This window comes from Mytilus galloprovincialis, chromosome 9, assembly GCF_965363235.1.
Source record: "Mytilus galloprovincialis chromosome 9, xbMytGall1.hap1.1, whole genome shotgun sequence".
NCBI classification, from domain to species: domain Eukaryota; kingdom Metazoa; phylum Mollusca; class Bivalvia; order Mytilida; family Mytilidae; genus Mytilus; species Mytilus galloprovincialis.
Genome location: NC_134846.1, coordinates 66,860,385 through 66,875,365, shown reverse-complemented (window position 1 = coordinate 66,875,365; position 14,981 = coordinate 66,860,385). Strand labels below are relative to the sequence as shown.

Here is a 14,981-nt window from a genome sequence, read left to right as displayed (position 1 = left end):
TCAATTTTGTCATTGCAGCCATAAGGTGTTGCAGTTCCCAATTGTCTAATCCAGTAGTCTTCTTTTTGTCTACTCAATTCAAATCTACACACTTTTTGTTCACCTTAATTCAAATCTACACAGATACTATTACATGTATTAGCAATAAAGGTCCACTGTATTAAATGTATAGATTATGTGTAAGGTGTATGTGTCTTCCTGACATGGTTCATCTTAACTGGCTGTCATTTTCATGGATGGCTCATTGGTCAATCTTGAAAATTTAGATTTCTTTGTTGAGTATGTTTCTTAGAAACTATACACAATATACCAACTGTATTCAGTGTATAGAATTATAGTAAGGTGTACATGTATTTCTCATTTGGGTTTATCTAACCTTGACCTCATTATATTGGATCATGTTAAGTTTATGTGATAGTTGTAGTAAAGCTTTATATTAAAGACTACAGTTTTTGTTTTTTTTTCAACTCAATGAAAATCTACAAATATAAAAATTGAAAATATCATTTAAATATTGATACATATTGAAAAATAGATGAGGTAAATCAGAGAGCAATTCAAAATAATCTGAAATGAGACATTTAATGATTACAACTTTGCAAACGCTGAAAATCAAACGAAAGAGCATCAAGACCTTCTAGAAACAATTTTATCGTATATTAAAATAAAAAGTTATATAGCCTACAGCCGGTTATTGTTTATTTATTAGTACACATTGATAGGAAATTATCCAATCAAATTGCATCTCGTTCTTATTTACAGATGTTAGAATAATTGGCAAAAAATTGCAAAGTAATGCCTGTGTTAGCTTTGCTGCGGTTTCAGGATATACAATATTAAGACTCTATTTTTGGTTCTATAGAATTGTTTTATTGTTATAGTTAATGAATTGCATGTAGTTTGTTGCTATATAAGGAAATAAGACAACCTACATTTAAATGTTATAACTCTGATATAATGGTACTTTCTTGAAGGCGGTATTATTACAATAGAAAAATAAAACCACTTAAAATTGTATGCACAAGTGTCAATATTACAACGGAAAAATACTAAAACGGGCAATTGAAATAGATAATAACATTCTAACTTTATTAGGACACTTTAGTAGGAGAGAATCCATCTTTTTTCAAATAACATTCCCACTTGTTTAAACTATCTTGACAAGTTTGTTTCGTGTGTTTATTGTTTTAACTCAATGTGCTGATCTTTATACCTTTTTACAGGATCTACTTACAATTCCGAAGCACTAGAGATCCCCGCCAATTTTTGGAAGTGATCGACAAAAGGAATGATTTTAACTTTCCAATCCTGACCTGATCATTTCTATGTTGCAACATTCCAGCAGCGTCTGCATGTATGGAGATGAAGAAATCCCTTCGAAGTGTTTACGATTTAATTGATCTTTACGGAAAATTTGTGTCACAGATGGCCATGGAAGTGTTGAGATTGTCGTAGTGACATTGCTGTTCCTTTTCCGCCACAGTTACATCATCGATTGAGATTAATCACCGAATGTGTACTTTCATGTAGTGTTATACATAATACACTTGTGGTTGCACAAGGACATGCTTTTTCTTCGAATGTTCAATGTCTTTGAGTTAAATTCCACTAGATGTGTACTTTTGATAATTTGTGTCCAGGAATACATCAGATCTAAAGTTTCAATTTACTACAATAATTGCGCCTATATTTAGATTGTAATATTGTTTTGTTTTTTATTCTGAATGTGTCTATATTTCAAGTCGATCTGTTGAGTCAGTCACTTTCAAATTTTATTTTATTTTACAGCTTTTTTGTTTCAGTTTAAACATATTTATTTATAGTGGATTGGGAAACAAGTTTTGCAACTTATATTAATCCCTTTCCACTTTGCGGGTGCGAGTGCTGCCTTGTAGCGGCATTAGCCTACTCTTTTTCGAAATCTACAAGGGTGTCTTTAACGTGCAAGAGATATGGCTCTCTCTTAACACGGGTCAGCTATTTATCGTCCCCTTCCGACGGACTATCATCGTTTCCTCAAGACCATACTCGCAGATGGTGTCAAGGGAGAGCCGGAAATTTAGTTCCTGAAATTTTCATCCCAAACGGGAATCGAACCAGGAACCTTTGTGTTTGTAGTCCGATGCACTAACCACTACACCACGGCTCTCTCCATATTCTTATAACACGATCCTGTAATTCAGCTATTTTCGTATGTTGTTATCTAGGAAATTTGTTTTTCGTTTATTGTGTTTAGCTTCAGGTTTTGTCATACCGAAACCTAAGCCAAACTATAATGGTGATACGCCATGTTGAAGGATGCACGGTGATTCATATATAGTCGACCTTAGTTTTCTTATTGGCACTCATACCACAGCTCCTTACTTGTTATGATAAATATTAATACTCTACATCATCACATAGGGATATACTTTACTGTACACCTAATACAATAGCATATTTACTATTATGTGTAATTCAAATCTTTGAACAGCCTTTCTCCCGATGTAGAAAAATTGCACTGTTTTAATAAGTAAGAAATAAAATGCGAAGTTAAAAAAAAAAATACTGAACTCCGAGGAAAAATTAAAACGTAAAGTCTCTGATAAAACGGAAAATATCCAAATTATACCAACGATCTGCGATGTACTCTTTTCACGCAAAAATATCTCTTACGATAAAAATCAGGCTAAAATTTTCACTTTTGAACATTTCTTTTCGAGTATGATTTTTAATGAAATAAAGGTATCAAAAAACTTGATGCGACTGTCATAAAAGTGTGAGGTTTAGCTAGCTTAAACCAGGTTTTATCCACCCTTTTCGACATAAGTAAATGCCTGTACCAAGTTAGTTTTCCATCAATTTAATGTGTTTGAGCTTTGATAATTTGCCATTTTATAAGAGATTTTTCGTTTGGACAAGACAAGACAAGATAATTTATTACAACTTAGGCACACGTATGGTGCTACAAGAGGATAACAATTATACATTAACAATTTGGGTGCAGTGTTTTTGTGATTTTAACTCGCACTGTCAAAATAATTTTTTTAAACCTTAAAATTGAACTTAAACACATGGAAAAATCCATTTGTAAAAGGTCAATATATCTATTTATATTTATGTTGATGTTTATATCGTATTATGTGACCGTCGGTTGTTTTCGAGGTCATCTCGATAGTTAGTTAGATGGCGTCTAGACTAAAATGCACATGACACGAAGCTACATATTATCGAGTCCATGCACTGTTAATTGTTTATTTTAGACTTTTTAAAATTTGTATAAATGTTTTACATTGTTATAAATCTAATATGAGAATTTGAGTCAAATTGGTGAATTTTACAGCAAGTGTCCCTTTAAAAACAAATCTGAATTCTATATCAAACCGCATTTTCTAAATAAGACATTGTATTCAGCTGTTTATGCAACGGATAACAGCAACAAGATAGCATGCCCTTCTTAAGTCTTCCATTCTCAAATTAGTCGTGTTAATATAACGAGTCCACTGTTGCTGATGTTGATCTGCAGTCTCTCTTTCTGTACTTTAAGAAATAAATACGTTCATTAGTATGCATAATGCATCAAAAGGCAGAGTAACACACATTTTGAAAATAATATTTTTTTTAATTTTAGTATATTAAGTAGGCAAAACTAAAAGGAAAGGTTAATTTCAAATAGTCTGTTTGTCTGATATCTAACTGTTATTTTTTATCTTTTTCTACATAGTTCTGTTGAGATATCTGACGATCTTGTTAGTTTAGGGTTTTACATTTTCGAATGTATAAGCAATTTTCTCCTAAATAATTCCGAAATAAATGTTATTAAAATTCCAAGCAAAAAACACAGAACGATGACTGTTTAAATGACTTGACATTATAAAATTAATGCGAATGCCAAACTTTTATGAGAATATAAAATTTATTTCCCACACTTTAACTATGAGATTTATTAATTGTATGTTGACTTACATTATGAAGTGATGCCCAGTGTAATACCTATTGTAAGAACAACACAGAATACTAGCTGTAGGTATTAAAGTTAAGGAAATTGTAATCATAATTCATTGTATTGTCAAACAATATGATCATTTCAGTGAGAAAAATATCCGCAAAGTTATCAGAGTTCAAGGTCGTTCAACAACTACAGAACGGTCTTCGAAAGTTATCATAACACTAATTTATACATTGCGTAGAACTGTTATTTTTCTCTGATTGAAATTATATTAGAGAGGATGGAAATAAACTGACAACGCCATTACAAATAAAGAAAACGACCAAAAGACCAACAGTAGTATACAAAACGCAAAGCTCCTGCTTCATGAGTGGCATCCGTCGTGTTGCTTATGTAAGTACAAACCCAGTATATATTAGTTGAATTCGTTGGGTCAACGTCGGGCAAAAATAGGTCAGGATTGTAGTTGCGACAATTGGAAAAAGAGAATGGAAATAGGGAATTGGTCGAACATAAGCCAATTAAAATAAACACACCAAATTAATATGTGAAATAATAACGGTCAACTCGTGATGGCGTATGTTAAGTTTTGAAATGTTATTGTGAATGCAACAGATATAAGAAGGTTAATAAGATATTATTTAACTAAAACCAAAAGGAACAGAGAATTCGAGCATTGACATGTTACGCAACGCTCTTCTTCGACAGACAATGACCCTACTGCTTCAAATAATGGATGGCACATTGCATACAGAACAAGACACGAAAAACGCCATAACAGACGTTTCTGTTTTCTTTCCGAAGCGAAAATCTGTCATCGTTTTAATTACTGAGGACTTTCATAAATATTCTTTAGTATTTAAACGAACTTATTCCATTAATTTTGACTTCCTAAACACAAAGCTACCCAAGCACGATACATATAAGAGCTTTCTAAGTATTTTTTACATGGCATTTTATCTTTATATTAACTGCTTTCCTCACAATTCATGTAAAGGATACGGCACTTATCGATAGAAGTATTACATTTCTGCACTCCTGCAAAACGGAAAAAGCTAAATTAATAAACTATCATAACAAATTGAACAAATCAGTAAGAGTCCTATTCTTAAATTTTGTTAAGACACGTTCAAGAAAAGCACTTAGTTACTACCTACTTAACAGAGCAAAAACTCGTACTTTCAGTTTAAGGTCTGGAGAAAAACTTTAATTTCAGTATTAAAACTTTTAAATCAAAAGTATGAGTAAATCTATGATTTTAAAATTGTAAACATTGATTTTTTTTAAATCCAAGTTTTTAAACTTTGTATCATTGTCATATTGTTTAGGGTTTTTTGTTGTTACCTATTCTGACATCGGACTTCTTTTAACTGAGTTTTACTGTGCGTGTTGCTGTGTGTTTGTTTTTTCTACATGGGCTTGAGGTATAGGGGGAGAGTTGAGATCTCAAAAACATGTGTAACCCCGCCGCATGTGTGCGCCTGTCCCAAACCAGGAGTCTCTGGCCTACTTAGTCTTGTATGATTTTGAATTATAGTTTCTTTTGTATATTTCGGAGTTTAGTATGACGTCCATTAATACTAACCTAGTACACATTTTTGTGAAGCACGCCTCCAGGTGCGGGAATTTCACGCTGCGTTGAAGACCAATTGGTGGCCTTCGGCTGTTGTCTGCTATTTCGTCGGGTTGTTGTCTCTTTGACACGTTACCCATTTCCATTATGAATTGTAATAATTACATTAAATGTATGTTTCACTATAATACGTTATTCTGATTGGCTATCTGTACATCACGTGTTATTCCTTAAGCAGTTGTATCACACAATAAAACTTTTCATTCATGATGACACGAGGTCCCACAATAAAGTGCACAGGTAAATGAAATAAAAACTTGATAAAAGGCGTGTTTTTATTATCCTATAGGTAAAAATGTAATTATAAGTATTGAATGCTTTTTTTTTGTAACTTTATAGGGTTGTAAAAGCATTGACCGTGCGCACATTTTTAGTATGAAGCGCTTCCGCGCTTCATACAAAATGTACTTCAGTCAACGCTTTTACACCCCAATAAATTTACAAAAAAGAGCATTCAATTCTTAAATAAAACTCCCGTTAATATTGTTACAAATAAAAATAGTGAGCATATATACATATAGTCTCTTAAACGGTTGAGTTGGATCATTCTTTAAGGCCGTATGGTAACCTGTATATAATACCATCCTCGTCCTTCGGTGTCCGGTCTCGTAGGCAATCATAACATATCTTATTTTTATACGATTTTTCCTTTACATAAAAAAAAAACCGTCTATATATCATTGTATTGACAAATTTTATCAAAATAAAGATATTAATAAAACAAAAATGTGTGTTGACAAGAAATGATGCCTCGCTCACACTATCACACTACCTAGTTCAGTGAACCACAGAATCTTGATCAAAATGCTTATTCGACAATTTTTTATAAAACGCCCACATTCTGATGAACAGCAACACAAAATAATCTTCCCAAAATTTATCCTGATGTCATCATGAGATTTGATATCTCTCATATTGATTAGTTTCACTGATGAAAGTTTCATTTGCAGCTTATTCTCTGTAATTTGTAGAAATGTTGACGTGACCAATTTAAAGATAGAGCAGAATTTACAGACACTATTTATAGTTGTAGAAATTTAAAAGTATCTAGGTTGTAAAATACAAACACATTTTATAAATTACAACATGTACATTCGTTCATGTTAAACATGTAGAATCCTTACCAGAGGTGATGTCTGAATTATCTTTAGCTACATAATTGATCATAACTGTATCACAAATTCTACTTGTTGTTTTGTCCAATCTACAGCCGTATTAGTAAAACTTCAATCATGCTTTTTGTCCTGAGGGCTGTTTAAATGTTCTACACATCCCTTAAATTTTTATAACAAAATATGCCACTAATTTCTATCACTTGAGTTTCAGCAAACATTCATTAATTAGTAAAGACACCTTTATTTTTGATATGGGCTACTGTCAAAATGAAAATCGAAGAAATTGTAAAATCAATTTATCTATCAAATTACCCATAGCCAGAAATTTGTAGTACTTTTGCTAATTAATATTCATAATATGTAAATGAGAATTGTACCACGTGATAATAGTTTGAACTGGAATGGGTTGATATCATTAAAATCTTTAAAACACGGATATTATAAGTTGCCCGTCACAAAGCCTTGATTATAATCAATCTGATATTTCCGTAAAGTTGTCAGGCGGTCAAAATCAAAACAATGAACACGAAATTCGTGAATTTTTCATGTTTTCGTGAGTTTTTTTTTTTCTTGAAATAGGGGCATTTTAACTTTACGTGGGAACCTAAAGTTCAACGACTACACATACAAGGTTTAAACCTTCTTATTCTCTGAACATTTAAGTTTCAAGTTTTATCCCGGCAACCTGATTTTGTAATGACCTTGTTAGCCAATTTTCAACACGAAGTTTGCAAATTTGACGTTTCAGCCATTTTAGCCTGTATTTAATACTGCAATGTTAAAAGCCTCTCTCTTCAATTTTTAAAATAGCTCAGGAACCTTGATTCTTGCAACAACAGTCATTATGTTTCGTTTAAATTGTGTTTATTGTTATGTATATTTACTTTCTGTCCCGGCAACCTATCTATCACTTAAATTAAAGTTAAAACACACATTTTTTTTATTTCCCTATCATTTCAATATAATTCCCGTGACCCGTATTCGATTTCTTTAGTATAATATTCAAATAGGCAAGGTGGCGTTGATTTCTGGACATGCTGAACTTTAATTAGCCTCTAGTGAGGGGGATATGACCTTTATCGGGACTCCAGGATCAGGTGTTTTTAAGCTCGGGATTTCGGGATTGACCCTTTCGGGATCCGAGAATTCTGTTTTTGGAATTTCGGGATGTCGGGACCTCGAGATTTCGTCTTATTAAGCCCGGGATTTCGGGATCAGGACCCTCATACCCACTCTCTAAGGATGAACCTTAATGATATAATATTTTATGTGGAAACTAACTTCCATAAAGATTAAATCAATAGTCTAGATTACAATTTCTCACTCGTGTCTTTTTTGCACTGGATTTGATTCACTACGTCTTCAATTACACACAAGGTAAAACGAACATACCAGACATGAATCGTGTTTTGTCTTGTAACCCATTGTATTCAGGAATGAAAAATTGGAACGACCAAATATTTTTTCTGCTCTCAAATTGATGGAAAAAAATCTTTACATATTTTATTACCTTGTCACATATAGCAGTGGGAGTTATAGCAGTGGGAGTAGGTATGCGGTTTACTTCATCTATCTGCTGCCGAGTAACACCTAGGACCACTAAACTGTCTGTTGTTGTTTTCCATTTGGTCTGAAATTCACTGTACGGAACTATTCCTGTTCTTATAACCTGCATCTCCTGATTGAACACATTCAATCTCTTCACTGCTTCAATGTTCGATCCATTAATCATTGAGCATTCGATTATAAGGAAACATATAACATTCAGATTTAGATTCCGAAATGTTGTGCATGATGTTATAACTTTACAAATACATCCTGACTTCCTGCAACTATTTGTTTTTTCGTCTTTATACAAGAAACTCCATTGTCTTTTGGTCAATGTTGCCGATATAGAGTATGCACAGTCAGCATGCAGTGCACAGCAAGTTATATTGACACGAAAACAGTGCATAATGCGATGTTTGTTTGTCTCTAGGAATTGGTAGAACGACACTCTATTTTCTCGTAGATGATTTTCGAGTATCTTTTCACACGTTGGATGAACTAATTGATTTAGTAATTTATTCAGACGCTCGTAATTTTGCTGTTCTGATGCCATGTTTCTAACATCGACAAAAATAAAAATAAATTATAATAACATAAGTATAAAATATTAACTTATTGGTCGTGTCGGTGTCTATCTGTACTGTTTATGCAGGTGCTGTATGAAACTTAACCCGAAAGACAGCTGCCGAAAATAAAGGTGGCATATTATGTACTTTATGCTTACTTTCATAGAATCCGAACATTCTTTAATACTGATATTTTATGTATTGTGTCATTGTATCTGGGGTTTTTTTACCATTGTTTATCATATATGCGGTGAGGTTCTATTTTTCAAACTAATTTTCATTGCCTTTTTTATTCCTTTTGATACCCACCCCACTGCTCGAAATGAAAAGCAGGATGTTTGAGTGTTTAAAAAAAAAAAAAGGTTTACACCCGCTACATGTGCATGCGGCTTTTTCTTAACATATTCTTTCTGTTCCTATCTTAAAAGTATACGTTGTCTTATTGAAATATTCCCCATTTCCCTTCTCCATTTTCTGTTGCTTTGAAATTCTAAAAATGAATATATATATTTGAAAGCTCTTACCTTTATTTTTGTGTTCAATATTCCATAACCTTTATATTTATAAATAGTTTGACCTTTTACATTATTTTTTTTAGAATTGTGTAAGACTTAGCAAGTGATCCACATAAGTGAATTTTTATTGTTTTCATTGTTGTATTTAAATTTTGCATATTTAATAAAGGAAATTAGTCGTACCAGCGTAATGTTAAAATAAAATTGGACTAAATTGTAATCGGAACCTTTTAAATATGTCTCTGTTATACTAATATACACATGGGTGTTAAAACACCAAATTTCTAAAAGGAAAAGTACTAATTGCCTTCAGTTTATAAATTATGATAATGTGCAAAAGTCATTTCAGCTTTCAGTCGAGGTATAAGAATAAGAGGCAGACAAGTTGTGTCGACATAAATGCTTATATTCAAGCACTTCCGGCGTCAATGCGAAGTTTGCTTCATATGTAGTTCTTGGTCTTGTCACATATAGGAAAATTACAAAACCGTTGAAAATATCAGATTTTCGATAGGGGGCATGGGATATCGTATATATGTAGGACTCGGAGGTGCGATAGGGACGCTGAAGTGCGATGGTCACGCTTTAGTGCGATGGTCTACGCCGAAGTGCGATGGTCCGTACGCTGATGTGCGATGGTCTATATTTGTTGTTATTTATAGTTTTATGCTTAATGAGAGAACGTTCTCTTTAAATTTTCTGTATGAGGATATTTTCTGCGTTAACAGTTATCTTAAAAAGACTTAAGTTAGTGGAAGGGTTGGAATCCCGCTAACATGTTTAACCCCGCCACAGTATGTATGTATGTGCCTGTCTCAAATCAGGGGCCTATAATTCAGTGGTTGTCGTTTGTTTATTGGATACATATTTGTTTTCGTTCATTTTTTGTACATAAATAAAGCCGTTAGTTTTCTCGTTTAAATTGTTCTACGTAGTCATTTCGAGCCTTTTATAGCTGACTATGCGGTATGGGCTTTGCTCATTGTTGAAGGCCGTACGGTGACCTATAGTTGTTAATTTCTATGTCATGTAGGTCTATTGTGGAGAGTTGTGTCATTGGCAATCATATCACATCTTCACATATCATAACACGAAGAGTATGTGGTCCGGGAACACAATTATCGTCCGTTAATTTTCGTTGTTCATACTTTGAGTTAGAGTCGATGAAGTTTTCTATAATTTAGTACAACACACTGTTCAAATATCATTGATAAAGCGCAAGTGGGATTTTTTTTATTTTCATTTATTGTCTAAAAGAAATGTACTTTAAATAAATTGTGTTCTCGGACCATGTGAGCGAACCCATATATAGTTAAAGGTTTCAAAGCACAATCGTATGTAAAATACAATTAACCTCTGTAAATTTCAAAAAAAGATGTGTTTCACAGAGGCTTAATTTCACATGTTTTCTAATAATTTCATTTTACCGGTAGTATTAAGAATGTATATAACTTGTATGCATGATGGATATACAAAACAATTCCATATATTCTCAGTCCAGTTGCAGTAAAAGCGACATGCGGGTGATAAGTTATAAAGTACTTATTATATTTCGTTTTAAGCAGCTATCACATATTCAGTCAATAAAATAAGCACTATTTTTAATGGAAAATATGTTTGCATGTAGCTGCTGGAACGATTGAATGAATTTTAACTTTTTTTGTGCAAAGTCTGAGAGTACACTTAAACTTTACGATTAAAACTTGAAATATTCTCGATTTATTAATTAATAAACAATAATGCTTCTTCTAGCACAGATATTTACTTCTTTATCGACGCTAACAATATGCAATTTATGTAACCCATCGCACTACAGCGTAACCACCATCGTACCTCGGTTTTGATATGAATTGAACGAATAAAATTGAGAAAGGAAATAGGGAATGTGTCAAAGCGACAACAACCCGACCATAGAGCAGACAACAAGTATTGAAAAAACAGCAATGAAAAAAAATCCAGAAAACAGGAAATATTTAAGTTTCTATTAATAAAATCGTAACTTTGAGAAAATATCTGGCATGTCGAATAAACTGACAATACTACGTTTTGTTTCCGGGTTTCTGTTTCGTTTTTTTTGTACTCTCGCTATTAATTTGCACAACAAAACAGGTTGAAATGAAAAGGAAATATTATCAAATACAGGGATTGTACCAGACAAGAAGTGAGTGTGAAATGAGGTAGTTGCTGATAAAAAGTAAAATCACAAAAATACTGAACTCTGGGGAAAAGTAAAAACGGAAAGTCCCTTATCAAATGGCAAAATCAAATGAAAAAAAACACCACATCAAACGAATGGACAACACCAATTAGACATTATTCGATTTTTTGACAAATTTCAGGATAGAAGCATTTAGAGGTTTGTTTAAAATATTACAGAGCGTTTAAATTAAAAGTTACATAACCTATAGTGGGCTATATTTAATGTTTAATAAACTTGAGAAAGGAAATGGGGAATGTGTCAAAGCGACAACAACCCGACCATAGAGCAGACAACAGCCGAAGGCCACCAATGGGTCTTAAATGTAGCGAGAAACTCCATCACCCGTAAGCGTCCTTCAGCTCGCTTCTTAAAAAATATAAATACTTGTACAGTGATAATGGACGTCATACTAAACTCCGAATTATACACAACAAACCTAAATTAAAAATCATACAAGACAAACAAAGGCCAGAGGCTCCTGACTTGGTACAGGCGCAAAATTGCGGCGGGGTTCAACATGTTTATGAGATCTCAACCCTCTCCCTATACTCTAGCCAATGTAGAAAAGTAGACGCATAACAATACGCACATTAAAATTCAGTTCAAGAGAAGTCCGAGTCCGATGTCAGAAGATGTAACCAAAGAAAATAAATAAAATGACAATAATACATAAATAACAACAGACTACCAGCAGTTAACTGACATGCCAGCTCCAGACCTCAATTAAACTGATTGAAAGAGTATGTCTTCATCATATGAATATCAGGCACAATCCCTCCTGTTTGGGGTTTAGTATCATACTATCCTAAAATATATGAGAAGAACATAACCCGTGTCATGCCAACAACTGTTTTTTTTAAATAAACGTGTTTAGTTCCGATGAAAAGACCCTATAAGTGAATCAATATTAAAGCCAAAATTTGCAATCTTTAATTACCTGACAACAGTATCGTAACTATATCCCTTTTAATAAGTCTGTTTAACGGTTTTGTAAGCTTTTGAGGTGAATACTGACATTTTTAACAACACATGAGTCGGAAACAGTCCAATCAAAATTACATCTATTTCTTATTTACTATTGTTAATTTAAAGACGAAAATTCCATTAAGGAAACTGTTATTTAACTTTTTACGAATTCAATGTAGATATGCCTTTGTTCAAAATGCACAATACTAAAACTTTTGCTTTATTGTTAATGTAAAGTTGTGTCCGGCAATCGCGACAGTAAGCAAGACAGTCTTAATCTAGAGAAGTACTTTTGAATGCTACATCTCAGTCAGAACGGTGCTTTCTTGAAGGCGGGATTATAAAAAATAGAAAAATAGAACAGTAAGCCTTTTATGCATTGGTGTCATTATAACGAAAGGCTATATTAAAGAAGACAGAGGAAAAGTATGAATAATGACATTTTCGCTTTTATTAATACATTTTCGACGGAAAGAGTCATCTTTTGGAGACGATCCTGCCACTTGTATAAAAATCTTGTCAAGAGTTTATTGGTTTTGATTAAAAATGTCGATCAGTACACCTCAAAGAGATTCAGTGCAAATATATCATATTAGTTAGTAGTCTTAATAAAACAAGGATTATCTTGGACGACATAAAACAGGAGAATATATTATTTACAATATTACATAAAACGTTAGTAGAACAAAACAGACAACGCCAAAACTTTACCGTAAAAGGGATGAATTCAGCTTCCTAATTGTGAATTTTAGTTTCTATGTAGTACGATATCAAAGTTTTGCATCTCCAAGTTGATGCCTGCATTCTCTATCATGATTTTCCATGACAGAAGGTTGCTACTCACATGGAAAATATATTGTACTCATGGTTCAAATTACTAAAGTTAAAGTAGTCCTTTACCTTACAACAATTTTTTTTCCATTTACCTGTGTACAATATTTTATTTTATTTAGCGGTATTTTGTTATGGATGTCTTTTTGACATTGTTTAACATCTCACCCCTTATGATATTGATTTTATATTAAGATTGTTTCATATATCAATTGTTTTCGTTCAGTGCAGTTTCACTTGTTTGTGTTTTGTAAGTATTTTGAATCAGTTAAGCCATTTCTATTGATATTTTATAGTATGTCTTTCTATGTTGTAATGTTCTACTTTTGTTTCAGGTAAGGGTGAAGATTGGTATCTAATAAAAACGCCTTTGTTTATACCTGTCCTCAGTCAGGAAGCTGATGTTCAGTGGTTGTCGTTTGTTGACGTTTTTCATAACAGTTTCTCGTTTCTCATTTTTTTTATATATATTAGACCGTTGGTTACTCTGTTTGAATAGTTTTACACTAGTCATTTGTGAGACCCTTTATAGCTTGCTTCGCGTTCTTGCTACACAATACAGTCCTCTTTCCACGATTATGATAATACCGAATTAAACTTATCAACGAATTTGTCCTTATAATGAGTAACATGACGTGTCTAAATTTTTGTGCATCATCTGCTTCCCCCTAAAGATTGCCTTTGGAAAACCCCTTGTTTAGTCTTTATTGGGTGTTTTGTTTTTGTTGCACTTCAGTGTGTTTGTTCTGCCTTTGTTTTCTTTTTTGAGGAAATGTGTTTTCTTCTGCTTTAGTGTGTAACCCATATTTGTTTTCTCTCAATCGATTTAAGACTTTTGAACAGCGGTATACTAATGTTGCCTTTATCAAATAAAATGTTTTGAGGAGATTGATTGTTTTCGTCCTCTTTTGTTATTGCCATGTAGTTGACAGTTACTCTTCGAATTATGAGTTTAAAATATTTTTCGCCTTTGTTTAATAAAGAAAATAAGACGAAAGCCTTACCATAGCTTACAAAACACTATACAGAAAACTAAAGATAGAGGAAGTCTGATCAACCAAATAAACGAAGGGTATAGCTGCACAAGTGTTATCCGACGTGTAACTCTTAATGAAATTCATTGATATTAGACATTTATGGCCAATTAAATAAACTCCTATGATTTCAATCTATTCATTTACCCCCAGTGGTGTGAATTTTACGTTAAAACTTAACCACTGTTGAAGTCTGCTACAAAACCACAATTTATAGAACAAATCATAGACAGAATTTTACCGGTAGAAACAACAAGTACATCGAATTCCAAAATACAAAAATTCCAATGAAAACTAAAGTTAAAGCAAAAACCAAAAACCAAAAGCATTATGAACCAGTTTAGGTGAAAAGCCAAGTTATCCAGCGGTAAATAATTCTTCTCCACCAATGGTGTTGTTTATAGCAAGGAACAATACAATGATATGTTGCATTCTTTAAGGACGTGCTCATTGTTACAAAGTGAGAGGTAAATCTGCAGTCATTCACGTCACAAATATTGCATAACTTGGAAATAAATCAGGATGACAACTGTAAATTACTTCCACTTTACCAGAAGAACACTTAGTATACTAGCATTCTTGTGAGCAGCTCAAGAACTTTTACTGACAGTGTTACACTAGAAAAAACTTTTGAACGGTTATACA

At 32.9% G+C, this 14,981-nt stretch overlaps 1 long non-coding RNA gene across 1 annotated transcript; it reads right to left on the bottom strand.

Annotated features, from left to right (window-relative positions):
• Nucleotides 1-2,681: 2,681 nt before the first annotated feature.
• LOC143047028 (uncharacterized) lies at nucleotides 2,682-8,960 on the bottom strand. The gene is made up of 4 exons (XR_012969374.1): nucleotides 8,187-8,960; nucleotides 4,931-4,966; nucleotides 3,946-4,000; nucleotides 2,682-3,519 (listed from the first exon to the last, which is right to left on the bottom strand). It is a non-coding gene; the product is annotated as an uncharacterized LOC143047028 (long non-coding RNA).
• Between the last annotated feature and the right edge of the window lie 6,021 nt (nucleotides 8,961-14,981).